The sequence below is a fragment of the Wyeomyia smithii genome, chromosome 3, assembly GCF_029784165.1.
Source record: "Wyeomyia smithii strain HCP4-BCI-WySm-NY-G18 chromosome 3, ASM2978416v1, whole genome shotgun sequence".
NCBI classification, from domain to species: domain Eukaryota; kingdom Metazoa; phylum Arthropoda; class Insecta; order Diptera; family Culicidae; genus Wyeomyia; species Wyeomyia smithii.
Window position 1 is genome coordinate 260,360,721 of NC_073696.1, and position 25,667 is coordinate 260,386,387.

Consider the following 25,667-nt stretch of genomic DNA (forward strand, 5'->3'; position numbering starts at 1 on the left):
TACTCCTCAAATCAAAGCTAATACTTTGAACTTTTTTTTATTTTTTTAAGCATCAAATTAAGCTCCAAATAAATTTTACTAAAACTGTTCAACAAACCATTTTGTTTTCAATACTTTCAAAACTTTTTTCTTAAATTTTGGCCGAAAACAGCTGCTAACACCAAACGGTGTTTATCCTTCTTTATTTTTAATAAAAAAGAACGATTGAGTATTTCTTACGTCCCTGTGCTAACAGGTCCTTCGAATGTAAAGCCAGTAAATACAGGGAGATTGAAAACGACTGCTTTTGTTTTTGTTACAGGCAATGTTCAAATAATGAACGCTATATTTTAAATTGTATGAAATGTGTGAAATATATCAATAAATTCGCAATCGTTAATTTGCAACAGGAGTTATTTAAGCTTTCGTAGATATTATAGATTTTGCAGTTCTAGTCAAAGCTATGATTAATTCCAATAAAACATTAGTAAGAATTTTAGATAACAGTTAATATTTATACATCCTTCTACAACATGCAAAAGTAGTGAAGATTGTAAGTTTGTCTGGTAGCTATGTTGGCAAAATTTATTTATTCGTTGGCCATGAAAAAGTTCTGATGCAACTATTATTTTAAATTCAGACAAGAAAAAAGCGAAAGCTTCAAGTTATCGGTCAATTAGTATATTTTTTTCTTCGAGTATTAAAATTTAAAGTTTAGTAGATTATTAACATTGGAAAGATATATATAGCAATATTGCCCTTTTTTTCTTTCCATGCGTCGGTTTCTTTCCGGTAATTCTTGATCAATAATGAAGTATTTGAACCTTAATGCTGGTGTTTGTTGTTTATGGATGTGTTAACACTATAATATAGATGGTTTATGAAGAAACTTGCATTTTAAATTATTTAAAAATCGAGAGTCATTTTGACGCATGATTATTCGTTTACCCATACCAATATTTGATTATTATCTTTGCAGGGTGCAGGGTTAACTTGAGTTTCGTCATAGGCATTCCCCTACTTATCAACTACTCAGAGTAAATAATTCAAAACGTTTAAACAAATCTGAATGTGTTTACACTGGAGTTGCTCTCAAGACATAGCCATAGAACAACAAACATTCGATAACGTTATACATAACATTTACTATCATTACTGTTATCAAAAACCTTTGAACTCAAACGTAAAATGTTGAAATTAAACACAAAATGAAATGATTTCAAAAATTCAAGGTGAATCTCAGCTGTAATAATCACTATAATGAAGAATAAACAAAATCAAGTTCCAAGTCGGAACGGTAATAAGTTGTGACTCCCCTCTCATCATCATAAATGAGTTATTGAATCAGCTTACTGATGAGATAAGTGACGGCTTTCTTTTTTTAGGAAAACGTGATTGCTACGAAACAGTAAACAGAAAGCAAGCTGAGACTATGGTTATCAGTTTCTACAAGCATTTACATGACTTATCGCGTCACTCCAGTAGCGCCAGTCGTCAAAATGTCAAGATTAGTTCAAGTTGATAAGAGTTTTCAAACCGATGAATATTCCACTTAAATGTCTATTTTAAGATCGAAACGATCCAAAATGTATTGCTGCTTCTAGCATTGTGTTGCACCTGCAGCAACAGCCCGTAGGTACGTAAAGCAACTGCTGCACGCCACCAGGATTCAATATCCGATGCGACGTGCCGATCAAATAGTGAAAAATGAATTCCTGCCAGAGGAATAAATAATGAGCCACGCAACAGCAAAATATTGATACAAGCCTGATTATTCGAAATATTTATAGCCTGCATTCGGGAGCGGCCGGCCAAGGCAAGTGCATCTTATCTCCGATCTCTGTGCCGCCACCGCGCGCCGCCGTGTTCTCCGTCGCGTAATTAATAGTCACCATCGTCATTACGCTAAACATGTTTGTCGGCTGTGGCCGGTAAAAGCAGCAACGATGACCCCTGCTATAAATAGTCTCTACACTCTAGCGAGCGGAGAACTGCCTTTGACAGCGCTCTCCAGAGTGGCTTCTAAAGTGCTGGTCCTGCTATAAATAGTCCCATTTGCCTGGACATCGTACTCTACGCTGTCAGACTATCTGGATAGAATCTCCACCAACTCATATCGGAGCAGCGCCGGCAGCCAGGATTCAACCGCCAAGCTTGCACTCTTGACTTGGACAGCGAAGAGCAACGTCAAGGACTGCGGATGAGTAAGATGATGATGCTGATCTGAGTAAATTAATTTTATCTATCTGACATCATCTGGCAGAGCGTTTTTTCCTCGCCGCTTTGTTCTAAGGAGTTAATTTCAAGATGTGGTTGTTCTTTCCGAGCCCCACCAGAAAGAAGGAACCCTGCTGTGTTTGGGTCACGTCCGATGATGATGGTGGCTGTAGAAACAAGTGTCGAACTTTGTCGGATGACGGGGAGTACTTCCATTGATTGATGAGGTAATCTTTGCAGTTTGCGAGCTTCACGTGAGGTGAGGATTCGGATGAAGTTGTGGCTAGGAGCAACGAGCTTTCCGTTAACATGTTTCTTGAACGATTGCTCATCCCTACTGCGTAGAAGAACATGTCGATGGAAGCTGATGGCGAATGAAATCCTATCGCTTCTCATCTCATTTAGAGCGTGCGCTATCAGATTGATCGTTGGTTCGAATTTTGCGTCTGTGCTTCTAAGAAATTGAATTTACGAAATGTTTGAAACGTTAATAATTGTTCCTATTTGCTCCTATTTCGTTAATTTTTGCTGCTGAACGACGGTGTTCATAGGTTCACTTTTAAAAATGTTCATGAAAATAGCATGCAAAATATGAAAAATTACGATTATTCAGAAACAGTTTGAAAAACGAAAAATTGGAATTGCAGTTATAATATAATGGAGTTAGACTGATATAATTGATTTATAAGTGTAATCAAATAAAATCAAAATTTCTACTAGAATGTCGAGACTAATTTAAACAGAATCGATACTTTAATTGGTCAAAGTTACCCGTTAATCAAAGACAAAAATCCTTCTAGTTTATTCCGAACTAATTGAATTAAGAAAATTTTTAATCCAATCTCATTGATTACGTCAAATCCACACGCCCGCCGACCCCGAAATCGCAAGAGAAGATTCCGTCACGGCAGTAAAGCACGCAGCCTTCACCGACTCCGGGCGGTGCGATGTTCGCTGAATAATTCAGTAAATCAATCAGCTGGTGAGTTTTTATTCGAATTCCTTTCCGGCGCCGATTGCTGCAGCAACTACTAAGTAGCACGCGACATACTTATATTTTACCTATCCGGGCTCCGGGAGTGCGAAAATTAACTTCGGTTCTAGCGCTACCTTCCATTGGATTGATTGACGCGCTAGGTAGCAGCAAAACGGCCGGCTCTCCTGGCCGATGAGGATCAGAATCATTATTATTCAAGCTGTCACCTTTATTGACTATATAATAAATCGCGAAAGGGATGGGCCACTCTCGTCTCGAATGATCTCTAATGCGCGGGTGCGACCGGCTTGCGTAGGGGGGACAGATTTTGTCTTGCGTTTTTTATCATCGCACCGGAAAGTGAAGTAGAAATAAATCTTTCGGGTTGGTCCTCTCTTTCTCGGCCCTCGCCGACTTGGCAGGCACAACGCAGCCGATTGTTTCCGTCTTTTGCTGGTGCGCGTACGAAAGACGCGTGATTTGGAGATGAGTGAAGGTTTTTTTTATGGGTTTATGGTACCGCGGGGACTGATTCATCAGACCGGGGCCGGATCATTAGCATTTGCGGTGATAATTTAATTTTGAATGACGATATTTTCCTCTCTGGCTTTCGGCTACTGTTTGCTAATTGAGATTTGCGGCTGCCGGGGTTGCGTGCCAAGTGGATTGATAAATTTGTCTGCCCGTGAAAGGCGAACTAACGATGAGTTGTGGCCGCTGTTTTGATAACGTTTGTTGTGATTATATTTTATGAAGCCTGAATTGGAAGTAAGTAGCGGACATAAAAAAACGACAGTCAGCATGAAATTTTTGATGGTCTTTCCGTACAGGGGAAGAATGAACTTCCGTATGGATTACACAATCTCACGTTTCTTGTTGGATAAGAGAGCAACTTGCTATAGTAAATTACAGTAAACGTTGCATCAACTCACCATCGCTGGTTTCCGCTGTATACAGGCAGTCAAATTCGATACATTTTAATTACCAGTAGTGAACCGGTCGAACCTGAAACGACGAACGAGAGAAAAGTAAAAAAATTTTGGTTAGCGGTGCCTTCGTGATTCATGTGCTATCGAATCTGTGCTGGAGGAAAATATGAAATAGTTATGATGTAAGCGTATGAAGCTTGGTAACAAGAGAATCTTTTAACATTTTGAGAGTCATCTCCTTAATTGGAAACCGAGCAGTATATATTCTTAAGTACATATATCTAAGATCGTAGAAACTGAATTTTTCAAACAACATTTTAGCAGAGATTTGCAAATTTGTTCACAAAGCTGTGAATTGATTTCGTAGATTTAATATCCAAACCGCATTGTTTATCGAACAAAATTTATAGGTAGCATAACGTCGTAAATATTATTAAATTATTAAAATATTCTTTCATTAAGATGGGGATGCTAAGTTAGCGTCGCTAACGTTTAAAGTTAAGTTCAGATTTATGAACACACGTGATGTGATAATAGGTTTTTAAGCGTTGTTTGCCCAACCATTTCTGAAAGTATTTTGATGTATGCAAAAATAGTCGGTAATTTTGGTAAAAAATTAATAAAAACCTTGCGCGTGACATGTTTCGAAAACTTGAATGGAAATCTTGAACTCGGTTGTCCTAAATAGTCGCAATGAATGTCGCGAACTTATGTGGAAGCCTGAGCAATATTGATTGGAATAATGTTTTTACGAAAGGTAGGTGGTAGTAATGATTCCTTTCGATCAGTTGGTGTTTATGATGTTGATGCAGGTGATATCTCGAAAGTTAATAACTGGGAGGATTTTATCCTACTGTTTTATTAGTGTTCGATATTTTTTCCCGTCACAGTGATGATCAAAAGAACTGCTCTAGAGCGAATGCGTTGTCCAAGATCAAACAAAAATGTAACACACTATAAACAACTGCTAGGCGCATGTTCAAAGCTGCATACATGAAATATTACACTGGTCGACAAAAGTGAAAAAAATGCTGCCCTAAAGCTCGAAATAGCTGCTCAAAAAGATTATAGTTTTAATCATTTCTGGGAAATTTGGTGCCTCTAGTCACAGCAGAAATGCATCAACTCACGTGAAAGTGTCGTAAAGTAATTGCACGTCGGGTTTGTCTTTTCAACGTTATGTTTACGAGAAAACTCCTTCAAGTCTCTGAAAAAATGTTGGTAGCTGGGGGAAAAGCTAAAAATCTATAATCTTTCATTTTTTTTCTGGTTTGAGCTTTAGGGACACACCTGCATTGACCAGTGTTATTAGGTTTACTCAAATGAAATACAGCGAAATCTGAAAACTGACTCTAAATCTTCCTAGAACTTCGTGAATAGTCGAAGGAAATATTTGGGTATTCCAGAAAATATGAGGTACACAGGCACAAACACTACAGATCCCTTGACAATGGCTAAGAAGTTTTTGAAGTATCTGAAATTGATGTGAAACTTATCACCTGGCCTAGACACAATGAGGTATACAAAGGTGAGTAAGAAGAAGACATTTGTCTGTATTAGTAACGAAAAAACCTAAATTAATCCACCTAGCGGTCAGACCCAGCCTTTCTCATTCAAATTTATTATTTGTAAAAATAGATTTACATGAGCGCTTCAATCCAATTAAAGTGTATTCACTTTTTGGGTTCTAAAATAATGATGTTGTAATAGAAGTATAAAATATGAAATTTGACGTAATGTTAGTGCGTAAGAAATAGCGAAATAAAAGAAATGACTCTTAATTTCGAACAATTCAATCACGAGCGATACCGGGAACATTCAAATGGTACGATACCACTTTTAAATTATATTGTGGCCACATATATTGATCAAAGCAGGTATAGTTTTAAATAGCCTTTGAATTTCTTTTTTTCCATAACTTTTGAACCACATATCAAATTGTTATGAAGTTTGTTATTTATAAGTTTGAGAGATGACTCGTTCGTATGACACTAGTTATGTTCAAATAAGTAATGTAATCTTTGAGATAATAGACTTTCGTTGTTTTATTAACAATTTAATACATAACGGTTGCTTAGTTCGATTATAATCAAATGAAATGGGAACGTATAGGGCAGCCAAACTTTGAAACCACGTGTTAAAGCACGTGTTAAATCACACAAACACACACACATACATACAGAAAATGCTCAGCTCGTCGAACTGAGTCGAGTGATATATGCCATTCAGCCCTTTGGAGCACTTTAATTCTTTCGGTTTTGCAAGTGATTGCTATACCTTTCTAAGAGAATGGCAAAAAGTTAAAAAAATTATTAATTAGGAGTAAAATATTCGTGCTGAAGAAATAGCGAAATGAAAGAAATGACTTTGAATTTCGTACACTTCAATCACGAGCAATACCGGGAACGTACGAATAGCACAATACCAAATTTAAATTTTGTTGATGACATATGTTTTGATCAAAGCAGTTACAGTTTTAAATAGTCTTTGAATTTCGTTTCTTTTCATAACTTTTGAGCCACATATCAAATTGCTATGAAATGTTTTACTTGTGAGTTTGAGAGACAACCCGGGGGAACCTATAGGAAAGCCAAACTTTTCATTTGACACTAAGATTGTTGAATTTAGTCCACCCATTCTTGAGAAAACGAGTGAATTTGAAAAGTCACCGGAACATGTTTCTTTTCACAATTTTTGAACCACGTGTTCAATCACTATAAAATTCATCAATAAATCTTTAACTAGCCCGTTCATTTGATACCAATATTGCTCAAATCGGTTGTGTAGTTTCTGAGATAATGAAGTTTCGTGATTTTCATATTTTGATACATTACAGACAAAGTAAGAGACCGATTACATTGAAATTCAACAGGGTGTTATGAGGCAGCTAGACCTTTCATTTGACACTAATTCCGTGGAAATCGGTTCAGCCATCTCTGAGAAAAGTGAGTGAGTTTAAGTAGTCTTCGGAATATGTTTCTTTTCAAAGCTGGATTTAACATTTTCAAACATAACAGGCAAAGTAATAGTCCAATTGCAGAAAAAATCAATAGGGTCTTATGGGGTAACTAGACCTTTCAAATGACACTGATTTTGTGGAAATCGGTACAGCCATCTCTGAGAAACATGAGTGAGATTAAACACTCTCCAGAACACGTTTCTTTGAATAACTTCTGAACCACACGTTCAATCTTCATGAAACTCAAAAGTTAAGGGTTTTTTGAGTAGCCCATTCATTTTAAATCAATTTTGTTAAAATCGGTTTAGTAGTTTCTGAGATAATGATGTTTCGTGTTTTTCACATTTTTAAACATAACCTCTAAACTAGAAATCCGATTGCAATGAAATTCAATTAGGTCTTATGGGGCAACTAGACCTCTCATTTGCAATTAATTTCATGACGATCGGTTCAGCCATCTCTGAGAAAATCGAGTGAGATTGGGAGAGCGTTACACACATACATTTTTTTTTTCCTGTTGGGTACATTTTCCACTGCGACCAGAGATTTGATCTTTTGTGGCGGGCCCCTATTTGATGTAAGCCTTATCAGGGTGTCGAACCACTATTAGGTTGAATGGTTTCCACTTGCTGAATATAGGCATCGTCCCAATAAGGTATTATTGAACGAATAAAGTTCACTGCCTTATTGGGAGAAGTCATCCAGATATCTAATGGTTGTATTAAGTGTTTATCAAAGAATTGCTTCCTCTTTTGAGAGAGTGCTTCACAGTCACATAATAAATGTTCCGAGGATTCTTTATCTAGGTTACAAAAGCGACAGGCATCATTTTGCAATTTACCTATCTGTTTAAAGTGATATTTACTTGGGCAGTGTCCCGTTACAAGGCCACTGTAGGTACATAAGTCTTTTTTTGAGATACTGAGCAATCGCTGGGTTATTGTTTTTTGGGGTGCAATAAATTTTTTCGATTGTCGAGCTGAATTATTGTTTTTCCAAACGTTTTCTATCATTGATTGTTCCCACTTCTTAAGTTCCATTTTGAGGGCACATTCTGAGATCCCACAAAACGGTTCTGGCCCTATGAACAACTGCATTGATCCATTTCTCGCCAACAGATCAGCTTTTTCATTCCCTTCAATGCCGCAATGCCCAGGTACCCAGAATAAGTTTACTTTACTATTTCTAGCCACCTGCTGTAGCAATTGAATACAATACCATACTAATTTCAAAGAACAGGAAACGGATTTCAGTGCTTTTAGTGCAGCTTGACTATCCGAAAAAATGCATATATTTGTATGTCTATAGTTACGATGCACACACACACATACACACACACATACGCACACACACACACATACAGAAAATGCTCAGCTCGTCAAACTAAGTCGATTGATATACGAGATTCGACCCTTTGGATCACTTTTATACCTTTGGTTTTTCCAGTGATTGCTATACCTTTCTAGCAGAAAGGCAAAAAGGTAAACAGTAGCACGTGTTGGGGTTGTGAAGTAGATCTCGGTCAACGAGTAAATGCCATTTTGGACGGTATTCCGCATTGTTAACGACGCAGGAAGACATTTTCAGCCGTAAACTCTCATAACTTGTGAAAAATTCTTGTAAAAATGTACCGAACATTGATTTTTGGACTCAAACCATCTCCGTACCTTTCTATATTCAATTGGCCTAGACATTCTCTCACAACCACCCAAAACAATTCCAAGGTGAGCTTTGATTTCCTCTTAGTAGTTGAACGCAACACTGGCTTACGCTTGCTTTCCATCAATTGAGAAAATTTCTCACGTCACACCTGAGGGCCTCAGGCTCAGATGTGGGCAATTATTGCGGTATAACAATCCAATCCGCTAATCCTAAGCTCTTCGAACGGCTAGTGTACTGTTCTCTTTATGAGGTAGTCGCTGAACGCATTTCCTACACAGAGGATTTAGAAAAAAGTAATTCGTATCCACAAATCGTTGCGTATTAATTTCACTGGTAACCGATTATATATCCAGAGGATTTCAAGTCGACTGTGTTTACAGAGATAATGATCAACCGAAAAGTGACTCCGGAATTGGCGATCCGCTCTACAACTGGTTGCAAACACATGCAATAGAAATAGTTCAGTATGTAGAAATCAAGAAACACGTATTTGTCTCGGTAAATATAAACATCGGAGTACCTCAGGGAAGTCACTTAGGACCGCTGTTATTTGTGCACGTGATAAATATACTAATATACACTGATGATGTGAAAATTTCTTCAACCCATCAAAACAAACACCGATTGTATTAAATTACAACTAGACATGCAAAGTTTTGGATAATTCTACTCAGATAGTATCCTAAGCATAAACGAGGTTAAAAGTTCAGCTATGACATTTTGTCGTCAGATATTTCCTCTCCATTTGAAATACAAAAACTTCCTATGGAACTGAACTACCTCGTAAAGAAGCAATCCGCGACCTAGGTGTTATAATTAACCGATCAGTTTCGTTTACTAACAATATGGCACAGTGGACAATTTGGACTGAAAATAGAGTTTTGCATACAATTTTGGATTTTTTTTAGCTTTATTCTCCATAGAGAACATGCTTTTTATAAAAAGGTCTACATTCAAATTTTATTTTGTAATATTATTTTCGGTGAAGTTGAAGACCGCTTGATTTCAATCCTCTAGTGCTTAAGCCCGCCTTTAGACGGGCTACACTAAAACCACTATAAATCTTTAATAAATGCTTACTAAAATGTTCACAAAGATTTATAGTGATTTAACCGAAACCAGGGTTTGGGCTCCAGAGGGTTGAGCAACATTGTAGAAATTTTTTCTGTATTTCTTGAAATGGCTAGTTTGGAGTAATTTTGCGCAGGGGGTCTTTAAACCAGTTTGATTGCTCTTTTTTTTTAATTCAAACTTTTAGAGCTTGGGAAGATGCAACTTTCGTTCGTTAAACCTTCACGATATCTTTTACGGGTGAAGGGTTTTATCTAAAAATTATTAGAAAAATTAATTTTTTTGTGATGTTTAATGGGCTCTGGAGGTCAAAAAACTGAACACAATGCTGAACCAAACCATGCAAAATATTAAAAAGCAATCCCACAAAAATAAAAAAATGAACGAAAAAATGTAGGAATCGAACAGAATTGAAAAAAGCGCAAAAAAGTGGGTTTGTAGCTTAAAAAAGTCATTTTTTCATAAATCACGTTTGGACAACCTGAAAACGACCTTTTGGAAAGTCGAAATGTTCCACAAAAGTGCTATAAATAATATTATCTTTCAATTTAGGGCTGAGCACCTTGACTTTTTCAACATCGATTTTTTTTGGGACACCCTACTATTCAATTAATCGCACAAAAACGGCAGAATAAAACATTGTGAAATGGAGATATTGAGTTTTAGTGGCATTTTCGTGAAAATGCATAGTTTTCCATCACATGTAAAAACGCTAATATCTCAGCCCCCGATAAAATATCATGGATTTTTTTTCATGAACATTTTCGTCTTGAAGCTTTGTAATGAAAATTTCAATTTTTGATAATTTTTTTTTATTTGTGCTTTGAAGTGTTTTATTTGAAAAATATGGGGAAAATAATTTTTCTGTGATGTTCAATGGGCTCTGGGAGTCAAATAACTGAATGTGATGCTGAAATGATCCATGCAAAATATTCAAAAACAAGCCCACAAAATTAAAAAATATATGGAAAAATTTAGGTATCGAACAGATTTGGAAAAAGTGCAGTGCAAAAGTGGTTTTGTAGCAGGGAAAAATCATTTTTTCATTAATAACGTTTGGGCAACCTGAAAACAATTTTTTAGAATGTCGAAAATTTCTACAAAAATGCTATGAGTAACATCATCTTTCAATTTAGGGCTGAGCAGGAGCACCTTGACCTTTTCAGCATCGATTTTTTTGGAACAGCCTAATAGGTAGGCTAGCAACTTTGCAATAAAACACCTGTAGAGGAATTGTGGGTAAAATGAACAGGGGTGGTAAAATGGACAGCTGTTTAGATGTTGACTATTACGTTGCAAAATAGTACAAATAAAACTGTTGGTGAAAGCATAAGTGTGTCACGAGTTATGGAACAACATTTTACTATCTGTAATGCGATAAGTAGTTTTCACGCCCGAGGTGCTCATTTTACCCGAACGTGTCCACTTTAACCCCAAAAAACTGGACTATATTTGAGTACTTTTTTTATCAACCATTAGTGGCTCAGTTAATGTGCGCTATCGACTCCTGGTTGTAGTGTTAAATTGTGGAGGAAATTGAGACGTAGCTTGGGGTGTCCATTTTATCACAACTTCCCCTATCTCTTAAATTGTCTGATAAATAGTAACACTACCTGATGGATTCACGATTAGTTCATGTTTCTTTGCTCTACACAGAGAGACAAATGCCTATGTCTGGTTTGAATGATGTTTGACTTATACGTTAAAAAAGACATCGTTTTGTTTGTGGATATTTTCAGAATCCATAGATACCTGTTAGTAAATCAGTGTATTATTTTAATGAAAGTCGTCAATAACTAGAGAAATATAAGAGATAAAAATTAACTCTCTTTGGTGAAATTGTGAATTTTGCTGAAACAAACAATATTGTACAACATCAAAATATTGTAGAAAAGTGCTAAAGCAACTTGTAGAAAAACACTATAAAAAGTTATATTGAAAACATGAATAGAAAACTCCACGAAAGTTCATTTAAACTGGCAGACAGAAATGTGGGGTATTCACAAAAAGTTGTTTCTTAATGTGCTACTACTTCGCTGAACAAAGAAAATTTTTTTTTACCGAAATAAAGAAAATATTTTCTCACTCCGAGGTGAGTTATTCATAAAACTTTAGTTTTATGAAGAATTGTGATAAGAACAATAATTTAAGAACAAAAAAAATTTCGACCTCGCTTTAGTCGCTATGGAAACAGTGTTCTAACTTTGAAATCATATGCGCATACACAGAAACATACACTCAGAATATTTTTCACGTTATAATTACCGGAAAAGTTATGTGAATATTTTCCACTGTCATTTTCACGTAGATTTTACGTGATTGTCATTTAAGTTTATCATGAACTGATGATATGATTTATCGTGTGAATCTTATTCAGCAGACATATGCATTTCATGTGAGTTTCACGTAGAAATCAACTACCGGTAAAGTGACAAGCATTTGATTGTCTGATAGCTACCACGTGTTATGCAACGTGTAATTTTCAATTGTGGTTTCCCAAATTTTTCCAAGTCCCATGTTTTTAGAAATTATCCAAATATGATGCTTGATAAGTTGCTCGGGCATGCAAAATCGCCAATTCGTAAATGAATTGACATACAAAATGACAAAATGATATTGCGACATTCGCCGGCGATAATTACTGTTAGCTGCAACTGTTTATGTTCAGGTAATTCCTTGCCATTTGAACTGAATCTGTGTAAATCTGTAAGCTCAAGACTCGAGGTCGGATTCTTATGGTTTTTCTAAAGCTCACTTATTGGTAAATCACCGAGAAATTCTTTTTTGTGTTCAAAGGCTCAATCAGGCAACAGCTTCGCCATTTTGATTTCTGTGGATTTTCACACGGAGAGTTAACGCGATACTTCATTCTGTTAGACGTTGCCAAGTTGACGTAGATGCTACGTGATAAAACCTAGTATGATTTTCACATAGATGTTATGTTTGTCACATAAATCATGCAAAATGACAGAAAATGAACAAGTATAGGAAATTTCACGTAACAATAACGTGAAAAATATATTGAGTTTAGAATAACGACGTTGCTTTATTATATTATCATTGTAAGACTACCTTCGGACAATTTATTAGTTTTACCGTGCAATGTTGCTGTGAAACTGTGTTGAATTTTTGTGTAATGCGCAAAATTAGGCTTTAAAACAAATAATTTAAATATTATTATTAAGCGTTTCGTCGATTGAGATCAAAAATAGCTTGTGATTTAAACAATCCAATCCGATTTTTTACAAATCCAATCCAATCAAAAGTCTAATTTGATTCCAATTGAAATCCTGTCGAAAATCCAATTTATTTTTATTTGAAATCCTATCAAAAATCCAATAAAAATTACATTCGAAAATATAGTTCGAATTCAATTCAAGTCCAGTTACAACGAAATTTCAATCGAAAATTCAATCCAATTCCAATCCAAATCCAATTTAAATGTAATCCAAATGCAATCGAAATTCAAATCCAATTCCAATCAAATTCCAACCCAATTCCAAACCAAATTTAAACGGAAATCCAATCCAGTTCTAATCCAATTCTAGTCCGAATCCAAACGAAAATCTAATCAAAAGTTCAATCAAAAATTCATTCGGAAATCCAATCAAAACTTCAATTAAAAATCTAATCCAATTGAAATCTAAAGTCAATTTAATTCCAATTCCAATTTCAATTTAATTTTAATTCAGTTTCAGTCTAATTACAATTCAATTCCAATCCAGCTCCAATCCTATTCCAATCCATTTCTGATCGAAATTCCAATCAAATTCTAACCCAAATCCGATCGAATATGCGATAAAAATCCAATCAAAAATTCAATCAAAAATCCAATTCAAATCCTTTCCATCAATGCAATTTCAATTTAAGTCCAAGTGAAAATCTCAACGAAATTCTAAGTTAAATACAATCCAAATCCAATCAAAAGTCGAATCAAATTCAAATCCAGCTCCAATCTAATTCCAATTCTTTTCCAAATCCGATCGAAAACCCCAATTAAAGTTCAACCAAAAATCCGATCGAAAATGAAATCCAAATCCAATTTTAATTCATCCCAAATCTTATAGAAATCTAATCAAATTATACATAATCCAAAACGTTCCTTGGTTGAAAAACCCAATCCTAATCCAATCTAAACCAGTTTAAATGCAATCCAATTCTAATCGAAAGCCAAACTCCATTTAAATCCAATCCCATTCCTTTTCTTACCAAATTCCGAATCAATTACAATTCAATTCCTATTCAATTTCAATCCTATTACTATCATATTCCAAACCAATTCCAATCCAATTCCAATCCAATTCCAATCCAATTTCAATCCAATTTCAATCCAATTCCAATCCAAACTCATTCAAAAATTCAATCAAAAATTTTTCGAAAATTCAATCAAAACTTCTGTTCAAAATCGAATTCAATGATAATCCAAAAGCAATCCTAACGTCAATCATATTTAATTCCAAGTCCAAACAAAAATATTAACAAAATCCAATCAAAAATTCAATCCAAATTCAATCTGAATTCAATTTTAATGAAATCCAGCCAGTCCAAAGCCGATCTAAATCCGCTACAAGTCCAAGCAAAATCCAACCCAAATACAATTCTAATCGATAATCTAATCCAAATCCAATCGAAAGTCGAATCAAATTCAAATCCAATCTAACTCCAATCCAATGCCATACTAATTTTAATCTAAATCCAATTCAATTTCAATTCCAATTCAAATCCAATCGAAAATCCAGACCAAGGCAAACCAGATCCATTTGAAAACCTCCAACTCAATTACAATCCTTTTCCAATCCAATTCCAATCAAAATTCAATCCAAAATCCAATCCAATTATAATCCAAATCCAATCGTAAATCTAAACAAAAATTCAATCAAAAATCCAATCGAAAATTCATTCGAAAATCAAATCAAAAATTCAATCTTGGGTCGAATCCAGTTACAATCCAAAATTATTTTTTTTAATTCAACTCCAATCCCAAAGAGAATCTATACGAAATTTCAATTCAAAATTCAATCAAAATCTAATATTATTTAAATATAAATGCAATCCAAAACCAATTCAAATCCAAATCCAATCCTATTCTAATCCAATTCCAATTCAATTCTTATCGAGGAGAGTTCAATTGTTTTTCAATCTATCTTTAGAACAGGACTGCAGCGTTGATTCATAAATCATAGATTAGTATGAAACCTCAATTAGACTACCACAACATAATCCCATTTGTGAAAACAAGCGAAGCCGGGAAGGTACAATTGATTTTGGAAATATCGCCAAGGGGTACGTGGTCAAGAAAGGTTGAGAACCGCTGTTCTATTCCAATCCAATTCCAATCAAACTTCAATCTGAAATCCAGTCAGAAATTCGAATCGAAAATACAATCCAAATCTAATCTAAATCCGATCCAAATTCAACCGAAGATCGAATCCAATTCAAACCTTATTCCAACACTATTTCAATCCAGTTCCAATTCAAATCCAATCAAACATCAATACAACTCCAATCCCATTCCAATTCTAACCCAAATTCGAACGAAAATCTAACTAAAAAATCAATCAAAATCCAATCGAAAATCCAATCCAAATTCGATCGAGAATCCAGTCCAATTCCAAACTTAATCCAATTTGAATCCAATCCAAACCTTATCGTAATCCAATCAAATAATCCAAAACTTTTTATGTTTCAAAATGTTTGTATCATTAAAAAAAAATAAATTGGTAAGATCTTTATCATCTTAGGCTTCAAATGGTGAGTCGACAACCTAGAAGGAGCGTCAAACATAGCTCCGGCCCTCACAAGTTCCTATCTCACACCTCCATGCGTCATATGATTACACTAGATTGCCGTTTGAAACGTGGACACAAGTGTTTGGTCTTGTCTGGGCAATGTTGTCATTCGACAATAGCGGAGTAAGAAGGTGCGACGCAACCATTGGTGTGTAAACCCTACTCCGGCGATAGAGGAAATAATTCACCAACCCGAGCGTCTGTTTACCAAGATGATGCGGCTCAAAATAGCGTCTGATCTTCATGTTAGGAGCGGCTGATCAACGTCCTGGTGTCAGCGTGGGACTCTAAGAAGCGCCAGCAAGAAGACCGAGATCGCGTAAGCTGAGAACACTCGGAAGTTCTACGAGAAGCTGAACAGCTCCCGTAAAGTCTTCGTATCGCAAGCCGATATGTTCAGGAGCTTGGACGGCCATCTTCTTATGGACGAGTGTGGGGTTATCGAAAGGTGGAAGCAGCACTTCGATGAGCATCTAAACGGCGTTGCGGGGAACGGTGTTTCTAATAAGTCCACGGCGTGTATCCTAGAACAACTTTATTTAAAAAAAATGGGCATCGCCAGAATCTTCACCATTTGAAAATATAGCTTTTTACCTTTAATTTGGGACCCTCCAGAAAATCATCCATCGCGGGCTTTCGAATATTTTTTTTTTCATTAAAAAAGTATTCTGACAGCAAAGCGTCTAACTGCCGAGAGAAAAGTACGGTGCTTCAAATGAAAATAAAAATACAAGGACTTTCGAAGCGACATAGTGAAGGTTGTAAGTTAGTCGAGCGCAACTTTCGCTCATACTGGAAATTTTCCAAACACCCTAAAATTTGAAGTTATGGTCAAAATGCCGATATTTTTACCTCAGCGCATGAAAAGTATTTTTGATTAATTTGTTTTTCAACCGATTTTGAATGTTTTGGCCTTTTTCGAAAGGAGAAAAATAGAGTTACAACCTTCACTGTGTCACTTCAAAAGTTCTTGCTTTTTTATTTTTATTTGTAGCACTGTACTATCAGGCGCTTTGCTGTCAGAATACTTTTTCAAGAAAAAAAAAGTTGTTCAAAAGCCCGCGATAGATGATTTTCCGGAGGGTCTCAAATGAAAGGTAAAAAGCTATATTTTCAAATGGTGAAGATTTTGGCGATGCCCATTTTTTTTAAAATAAAGTTGTTCTTTTCACACGCCGTGTAGTCATTTTCATAAGGCTGACCGGTGAGATTCTGATGAAGGGGACAGAAATTGCATCATTGCATCAACACAAATGTACCTCGCTAACACATGCATTGCGAATTTTCTATAGAAGCACATACAAGCGTGTAGCCGTCATACATTTTGTTACTTTTTGTGTCAAAAAAGTAATAAAATGTTGCCATCACATCTTTTCCGTTTGTGTAGGGTGCAGCAATAAAATTAGATGAAACGAGTATAGCTTCACAGGCTTTGTTTCTCTCTCTTCTACATGAAAATTTGCGAATGGGTTGACAGAAAAAGGACTGTGAAAACATATAATCTGACATAGAATGCCGAGAATTGACAAAAAAACCCTATATGTTTTTTTGTTTATTTTCCTTCAGTTTACGAAATTATTTTAATACTTGCACCACAATATAGAACAGGAAATTAAAACTAAAAGCTCTAGCAGTACAGACAACGTTGTGCGATTGTCAATAGTCTGCTCAGTGAAAGTTAGAATTTTAGGTTTTTTTTTCCATCAATTTTTCAATAAAACTAGTGTGTTTCATGAGAATAGTTACTGCAGGCTGTGGAGGCGCTCGAATATACAATGAATTCAATGGATTCAGTAAGATAAGTACAAGTTATTGTTTCAAATTCCTGATCCGTTGACATTCGAGCACATACCTTGTAAAAAACATATTCGACGCCCTATCTTACCGCCACATTGACAGTGTAGGAATAGATGTTATATGCATGGAGGTGTGGATTGGAATTTCGTCGTTTTTCTAGTAATTTTTTTTATTATTTTTACTCATAGCGATAAGTGATATTTTCTTCAACAGACTGGCAAACTATGTGTAGCTGTGTAGGGTTTCGTTTCCCTCAAACTGTGAATCATCGCATCTCGTTGTTCCGAATTTTTGTCACTTTTTGCCGGTTAAATAAATTACTATAAATACGAGTGTTATGGAAGGTTAACAACCAAGATCATTTTATTCCATGCTGCAGTTTCGTCAGCATTTCAATATTTTTTACTGTGTAAAAAGCAGCTAATGTTACTTATTACACGTTTCATAATGTTTTTTTTTTATAATTTACCTTCTGTGGTAATGCATTAATCGGTTTCTAAACAAAAAAGACTACGTTGCAACATTTCTTGCACATCGTCGTTCGTGCAGCACTTTACAATCTATAATATCAAAAATTATTCTGTCCACCATCTTTACAGCTTTTCGATCCATAACGAACATGGCTGCCGGCATCTTCTACTTCCGTTGAAGAAAGATAGAATTGGACTTGTGATAAATTATTTCGGGAACGCTTTTCATGATTTAGCTTCATACCGAGAGCATTCGGTGGAAGCAAGCTAGCTTTCCCTGGAGGCTGCTCGAAAATGGTTTTCTGGTATCGGCTGCTGCGGGGACCATTCAGGTAACGTGCCTACTGCAGAAGCTAGCATGGATGAGATCTCTGTTTCGATTGTAGTTACATGCTTTTGCAGGTGCTGCGGCTTACGGTTGTCATTACCGAGTAATTTAATCCAGGAAACACATTTGGCAGGCACTTGCCGACATTTGGACGGAAGACCGAAGCCCTAAGAATGGGTTTGTTTGAAACTAAAATTTTACTGAGAGCTCAATTGCAACGTTCCACGTGTAGTTACTGATAGATGTGTGTGTACGTCAAAAACCCACAGGCATTCAGAAGAAGCTTGTTTCGGACCGTGTCTCGTTCAGCCATCCACTGGCGAAACCAGAAAGCAACGACTTAATTTGCTTGCAATAACCTTCCAGTCCTGTAACATTGCACTGTACAGGACCGGAAATTCCTACACGTGGCGATGTCCGTTGTAAGTCAACCTAGCCGGGGGTTGTGTGTTATCATTATCCCTTAATAATGTGCCTTCATGCCATCACCGGTATCAAGTAAAAGCGGCTATGAAGCTGCTATGAAGCTGCACAGTTACTGATTCCTGAAAGAGATCCGACCGGACGCCAGTCTGACACACTTCATAAAAGGCCGCATCGCACCGGCCGACAACGGGCGGATAAAGCGGATGTGACTTTGAATCGTCGTCACAGCTGCTGGCTTTGTACAACATTTCATTGACTGGATTGTAGCCACCGAGATCCTTCTTCCGTCTAGCCATCTCTTTAGTATAGGAGGGGGTTGCCCTTTTACGACCTTATCTTAGCCTGAGTTGGAGATAAAAGCTACAAAAATCATAGACACCCTCCATAAACCCGGCTGCTTCATTCGAATCGAGTGGTTAATGGTGTCGGTGGCCATCCTGGAGGAAAAGCAGCAACACAGGATTTAGGCTGATCGTCGGTCGTTGGCTGTTACAGGCGATTTTTCATCATGATCTGAGGAATAGAGTACGAATGCCCTTCCTCACGGCCCTGTAGTGTAGTACATTGTGGCATCCACGAGTGCACTTTTGTAAGCTGCTACAGCCAAATAAAACGGTTTGCTCTATGGAAATCCTGACTCTGGTAATTGAATGGATGCTTCCATGCAAGCACAGCACACAAAGGAACTCCCAGCCGGTAGACGAATAATGGCCATTGTGAAGAATAGCTGGTTAGCAAAACAGTAGATAGAAGGCGTTGTAATCGGTTCGGGATAAGTTGCCAGAAATACCCAAATGAGTTCCTCGGTGTCGGAATGGGCAGCAAATTTGAAGCTCGTTATTCATGACTGGAGCGACATTAATCCAACAATGTTCGCATCAAAAACGTACTGCACATAATGAAGTCATTCTTGTCTATCTTGATATAGGCTGACGCAAACATTGGAACGGGTAACAATGGGACGCACTTGGTACGTGATAATGCCTAATGGTGTCGGAACCGATTCCAAGATGCTAATCTTTACCGCGGGTTCAACACATTCGCCGGCGCTATGCGCCGCTAATGAGCCAAGGTGACAAATTGTGGTTTGTCAGGTGACGATATTTTTTTTGATGGGGTTGCGGTTAGCAACTTGCAGCCTTAAAGCAAACTTCTATGAATGTTATGATGGATGTAACGCCCAATTTTTGACAACTGGTAATATAACCAGTAACTAATGACAGTTTTTATAATTTTTTCAACCAGTGAATTGGAAAGAAGACTGGGCAAAAATGTATGAAATTTGGTATTCTGCTGTATTATTCACAGACTTACAGAAATAACACATTTATTTACTATGCTGTCCTAACAATCCAGTAGTCGTAAGTTCGAGTCCCAGCTCGGGAGGAAGACCGTTAGTGTCAGTAGGATCGCAGCGCTAGCCTCGCAATTGTCCTGTACGCTTAACAGTTGGCTGCGAAGTTTGTGTATAATAAAAAAACAGAAGGTCGAGTTCCTAATCGGAATGTAGCGCCAAGGCTTTGTTTTGCTTTTCAACAGACATAACGTTTTAAAAAAAGTTAGCTTTTTCTTTTTTTTTTGGCCTATCTACTTAAATCATTTATTTAATTTTTCACCCATTTGTACCAGTTGTGGCTTATTTACCTAGCAATCAACGCACCATTTACCCAATTTTTGGTTCAGAAATCTCATAACTAATTCAGTAGTTCAGCTTCAGTTTCAGCACGGAAATAAAACCAATTTTAACGGTTTATACGAAGGGGCTACGTAACCGCCGTGTGATAGTGCAGTGTAGTTTAAAAGTGATCCTTTTGTTACTTCCAAAATTGTATAGACTGTTCCAAGAATTATTACTACACTCTTGATTAACCTCCGTTTTAAATAACGTTCAGCATTCAGCCAATCTTTGGCTGCGTTTTGTTGCTTACATCCAAATAAGTCTTTTTTCCAACATATTGTGCGATAGTTTGAAAATGTGTGGCCTTTCTCCCGATCAAAGAAAACGAATTATGCACCAAAGGATCACCGTGAGTGGTATTTCGATTAGAAAATCAGCCAAAGATGAAGGTGGGAGTGTCGGAATAGTTCAAACTGCATTACGGAAGTATGATGAAGGGTATATGTTTCCAGGTACTCAGAGACGTGGAAGAAAACCCGGGCCTGATGACCCCACAATGGACAGGAAGATAGAAGATTTCTACACCCAAGTAACACTCGTTGGTATAGAATAGTCGACGTTACCTATTCCATGATATCTCTATTACCAGAAAAGCGCAAAAATTGAAGGCTACTAGAACAAGTACCGATATTATATGAAGTTTTATATAACTGCATAAAAGCAAGCCAACTTAAAAGAATGAAGTGCAAAATACCTACATCTCGAGTACTAATACGGTAATGCGCAGATCTGTTACTATGAGAACTGTTAACCAGCGCATGCGCAAATGTGTTGTGTCTGTGCAGTGCAACTAGATCGACAATCGTTTTTATCAGCGGCAGTTTTGATTTATTGTGAATTGATGACAAAAATAATATTCAACCTTTCAAAATGAGTTGTTTCTTTCACTTCTTTCAAAATTGTTTTCGCATAGTTTCAACGTTTTCTGGACATAAATTTAACAAAACTAGAAAACGTTGTTAGATATATACGATAACTAAAATTGAAGTGCTATTGGTTACACTGCAAGCGTTTTGTTTATCTTTTGATGGCACGTTTTGACACGCTTCGAATAAATATGAAAATCGTTCAAATAACTCAAGTGCCAGTTTGCGAGAGCCGCAAGGCGTCGTACACAAATTACGTAACGCTAGAAACCTAGATTTCAGACCCCTCCCCCCCTATGTAACGATAAGTAACGTTCGATATGACTCCCCCCATAAAATTACGTAACGCTGGACAACCTGCACCCACTCAAAATTTGGAATTTTGAGCAAACATCACAGTTACGTAACGGTCTCAACTACCCCCCCCTCCCTCCTTTGTAACAATAAGTAACGCAGACTTAACCCCCCTTCCCCCCCTTCATGCGTTACGTAATTTGTGTACGACGCCCAACCGCTTTTCTGAGGGACGTTGTTTTGATGTTCTCCGATTGAGCTGAAGTTTTCAGCGTTTGTTTGTTTGTCTTTTCAAGGTAGAAAGTTTTGCAAAATTTGAATTTTTTCATCGAGGTTGAGAGGGGTAAAACGGCTCTTGAAAATGATTTGCCCAAAAACGTCCAAATACTAAAAAGTGTAATAACTTCTGCTGGACTTGATGGATTTTTTTAAAAATTTGTGGTAATATCCTACACTAAGAGTACTTCAAAACGCATGGTCACAATATATGGTAAAGACGAAAGAAACGCATTTTTCTTTTTTTTTTCTTCATCTATAGTTTATTTGACACGGCACAAATACAATTCAATGTTTAACGGCGCCAATTATATCTGGTAGCTTACTTTCTAAAGTATCTTAATAACTAAAAGCAAATTTTTTATCCTCGCTGCCGACTACGAGCTGAAACTAAATCTAACTTAAAGCTAGAATATTTTGCATTAAAAGCACAGGTTTGCTGTTTGATGGTTTTCATTGCCATAGGTAAGCAGCATATTAAATTTGTTCCGCTGCTGGGCCAAGATATTACGGACTGGCATATTGGGTTGTCTCCCTCGGGGCCTGAGAGTATCGTGCGGGTCTAGTTGCTGTTTCCGGATCCGGGGTCTTAACGTGTTCTTGTCGTTTGGTTGGATGTAGGCGGAAGGGGATAGGACTAAACTGGGGCGTGGATGGATTTCAGGAAAACGTATATAAGGGACATGTAGGATAGGTCACGGCTCGCCAAGACATCACGAACAGGAACAGCCGGCTGCCTACCTTCGGCCTGCAGGGAAGCTATTAATCTAGACCTGGCGTCACGGTGTACAGGGCATGACCAAACAACGTGCTCTATGTCGTGATAACCTTCACCACAGGCACAGATACCACTCTCCCCGAGCCCAACACGACGGAGATGCGCGTCAAATCTATAGTGATTGTACATAAGCCGGGACATCACGCAAATGAAATCCCGACCTACATCCAACCCCTTGAACCACGGGTTCGTCGATACTTTGGGGATTATGGAATGTAACCACCTTCCCAATCCCCCTCTGGTCAAGGCATTTTGCCAACTGATGATCGTATTCTGACGTATAAATGCAAAAAATTCATTAAAAGCAATTGGTCTTTCATAAATTTCACCGTTTGTAGCGCCCACCTTAGCCAAAGAGTCCGCTTTCTCATTGCCCGGTATCGAGCAGTGAGAAGGGACCCACACTAAGGTAATCTGAAAAGATTTTTCGGATAAAGCACTCAGATGTTCCCGTATTTTCCCCAGGAAATACGGAGAGTGCTTAACGTCTTTCATCGATCGGAGAGCCTCAATGGAACTGAGACTGTCCGTAAAGATGAAATAATGGTCCGTGGGCATTTTTTCGATAATCCCTAGGGTGTACTGAATTGCAGCTAATTCTGCGACGTAAACAGAAGCAGGATTATCGAGCTTATGGGAGACGGTTAAATTGTTATTGAAGATACCGAAGCCAGTGGACCCATCAAGAAATGATCCGTCAGTGTAGTACATATTGTCGCAGTTGATGTTTCGATATTTATTGGAAAAAATTTTGGGGATCTGCTGCACGCGTAAATGATCCGGGATTCCACGAGTTTCTTCTATCATGGATGTATCGAAAAACACAGTAGAATCAGAAGTATTTGATAAGTCGACACGATTTGGAATATTCGAAGAAGGGTTAATATTTTGGGACATGTGATTGAAATACAATGTCATAAAACGGGTTTGAGAATTAAGTTCGATTAACCTTTCAAAATTTTCAATCACGGGACGGTTCAAGACCTCACATTTGATTAGAATACGAGAAGACAGGCTCCAGAAGCGGGTTTTCAATGGTAGTACTCCAGATGAAATCTCCAAACTCATCGTATGACCCAATTGCATGCAACCCAAGGCGATACGCAAACAACGATATTGTATTCGCTCCAGTTTGATCAAATGTGTGTTTGCTGCGGAGCGGAAGCAGAAACACCCGTACTCAATGACAGACAATATCGTTGTTTAGTAAAGCCTTATAAGGTCTCCTGGGTGGGCTCCCCACCATTGTCCGGTTATTGTACGAAAAAAATTCACTTTTTGTTGACATTTTTTCATCAGATACCTCACGTGACAACCCCAGGTGCCTTTAGAGTCGAACCAGACACCAAGATATTTGTGTACCAAAACCTGAGAAATCGTTTTACCCATTAATTGTGTTTGAAGCTGAGCAGGTTCATGCTTCCTAGAAAAAACTACTATCTCAGTCTTCTCCGGAGAGAATTCGATACCTAGCTGTAAAGCCCAAGCAGACAAATTGTCCAAGGTATCTTGCAATGGTCCTTGCAAATCGGCATCTTTGGCTCCTGTAACAGAGACCACGCTGTCGTCTGCAAGTTGTCTTATCGTGCATGAATTTGCCAGACATTCGTCGATGTCATTTACATAAAAGTTGTAAAGAAGGGGGCTTAAACATGAGCCCTGGGGAAGACCCATGTAGCTAATGCGAAAAGTTGCCAAATCGCCGTGCGTAAAATGCATGTGCTTTTCGGACAACAAATTGTGCAAAAAATTGTTCAAAATTGGAGAAAATCCTTGTCGGTGAAGTTTACCCGAAAGAATGTCAATAGAAACGGAATCAAAAGCCCCCTTAATGTCCAAGAACGCAGACGCCATTTGTTCTTTGCGAGCATACGCCAGCTGAATATCTGTTGAAAGCAACAAAAGACAATCATTCGTCCCTTTGGCACGGCGGAAGCCAAATTGAGTATCTGATAGTAGACCATTTGATTCGACCCAATGGTCTAAACGACGGAGTATCATTTTTTCAATCAATTTCCGGATACAGGATAGCATTGCAATCGGCCTATAAGAGTCGTGATCAGAAGCTGGTTTCCCTGGTTTTTGGATGGCGATCACCTTCACTTGCCTCCAATCCTGCGGTACAATGTTTTGCTCCAGGAACTTATTGAACAAGTTCAACAAGCGCCTCTTGGCATTGCCGGGTAGATTCTTCAACAAGTTGAATTTGATTCTATCTAACCCAGGCGCGTTATTGTTACAAGACAGGAGGGCAACTGAAAATTCTGCCATCGTAAAAGGTGATTCAATCGCGTCGTGACCCGGAGACGTATCGCGAACAAAGTTTTGCGCAGGAACAGAGTCCGGACATACTTTCCTGGCAAAATCAAATATCAAATAAATATCAAAATTAAGCTCCGAATACCGTATATAGTCGTCGGGTATACCTCCCTTCTGGAAGGCCAAAAACGCGTCGGATCTTTGCGTGTAGACATCGGAGCACTCTTGGTCCCACCACGGAGTGGGAGGCCGTTCTTTGATCGTTACGCCGGGATATTTCTTCGTTTGGGCTTGCAGCGCGGCGTCGAGAATCAAGCCCGCGAGGAGGTTGTATTCTTCAAGTGGTGGATGATGTTGAATCGACTCGACCGCTCTTGAAATCATTTCCTCGTATAACTTCCAATCGACATTCCGTGTGAGGTCATACGGAATGTCAATTGGTCGCATGCGAGTCGACCCGTTATTAATTGAAATAAGAATAGGCAAATGGTCGCTACCGTGCGGATCAACTGGAGACTGGAGAATGAACAGGGGAGGGGGTAACAGAAGGGTCAGGGTCAGGGGGGTTCGGGGATGGTGGCACGGGAGGCGAGGGATCTATATCCATCGCGCTAAATGTAGCGCACTAGCGAACTAGCGCCGACAAGAACACGTACCTCTTTACTTCTTCCTTCCAGCAGTGGTTGTCCGATCGTTCGAAGCTGCACCCAAAGCAGCCAGCAGCACCAGTACAGCAGCACCAATACAGCCACCAGCAGTGAGCCGGGTGTGAGATCACTCAGCACAGCGACACGGACTCGACTGTCAACTGGTGGCCTTGAATAATACACTCTTTTGTTTGGCTATTCGTACACACGGACCGGATTGTAATAGAACGACCACTTTGCACGTCCGTTTCTGTCGAGTGTTCGAC

At 37.9% G+C, this 25,667-nt stretch overlaps 1 protein-coding gene across 3 annotated transcripts in view; it reads right to left on the bottom strand.

Annotated features, from left to right (window-relative positions):
- LOC129731910 (uncharacterized) overlaps window positions 1-25,667 on the bottom strand; it is a 527,400-nt gene that overhangs the window by 153,453 nt on the left and 348,280 nt on the right. For 2 of the 3 annotated variants that reach the window (XM_055692282.1, XM_055692283.1), the window contains one exon: window positions 4,105-4,177. The gene's annotated coding sequence lies outside the window, so the exon portion shown is untranslated. The remainder of the gene's footprint in view (window positions 1-4,104; window positions 4,178-25,667) is intronic. The other variant, XM_055692286.1, reaches the window with a different exon arrangement.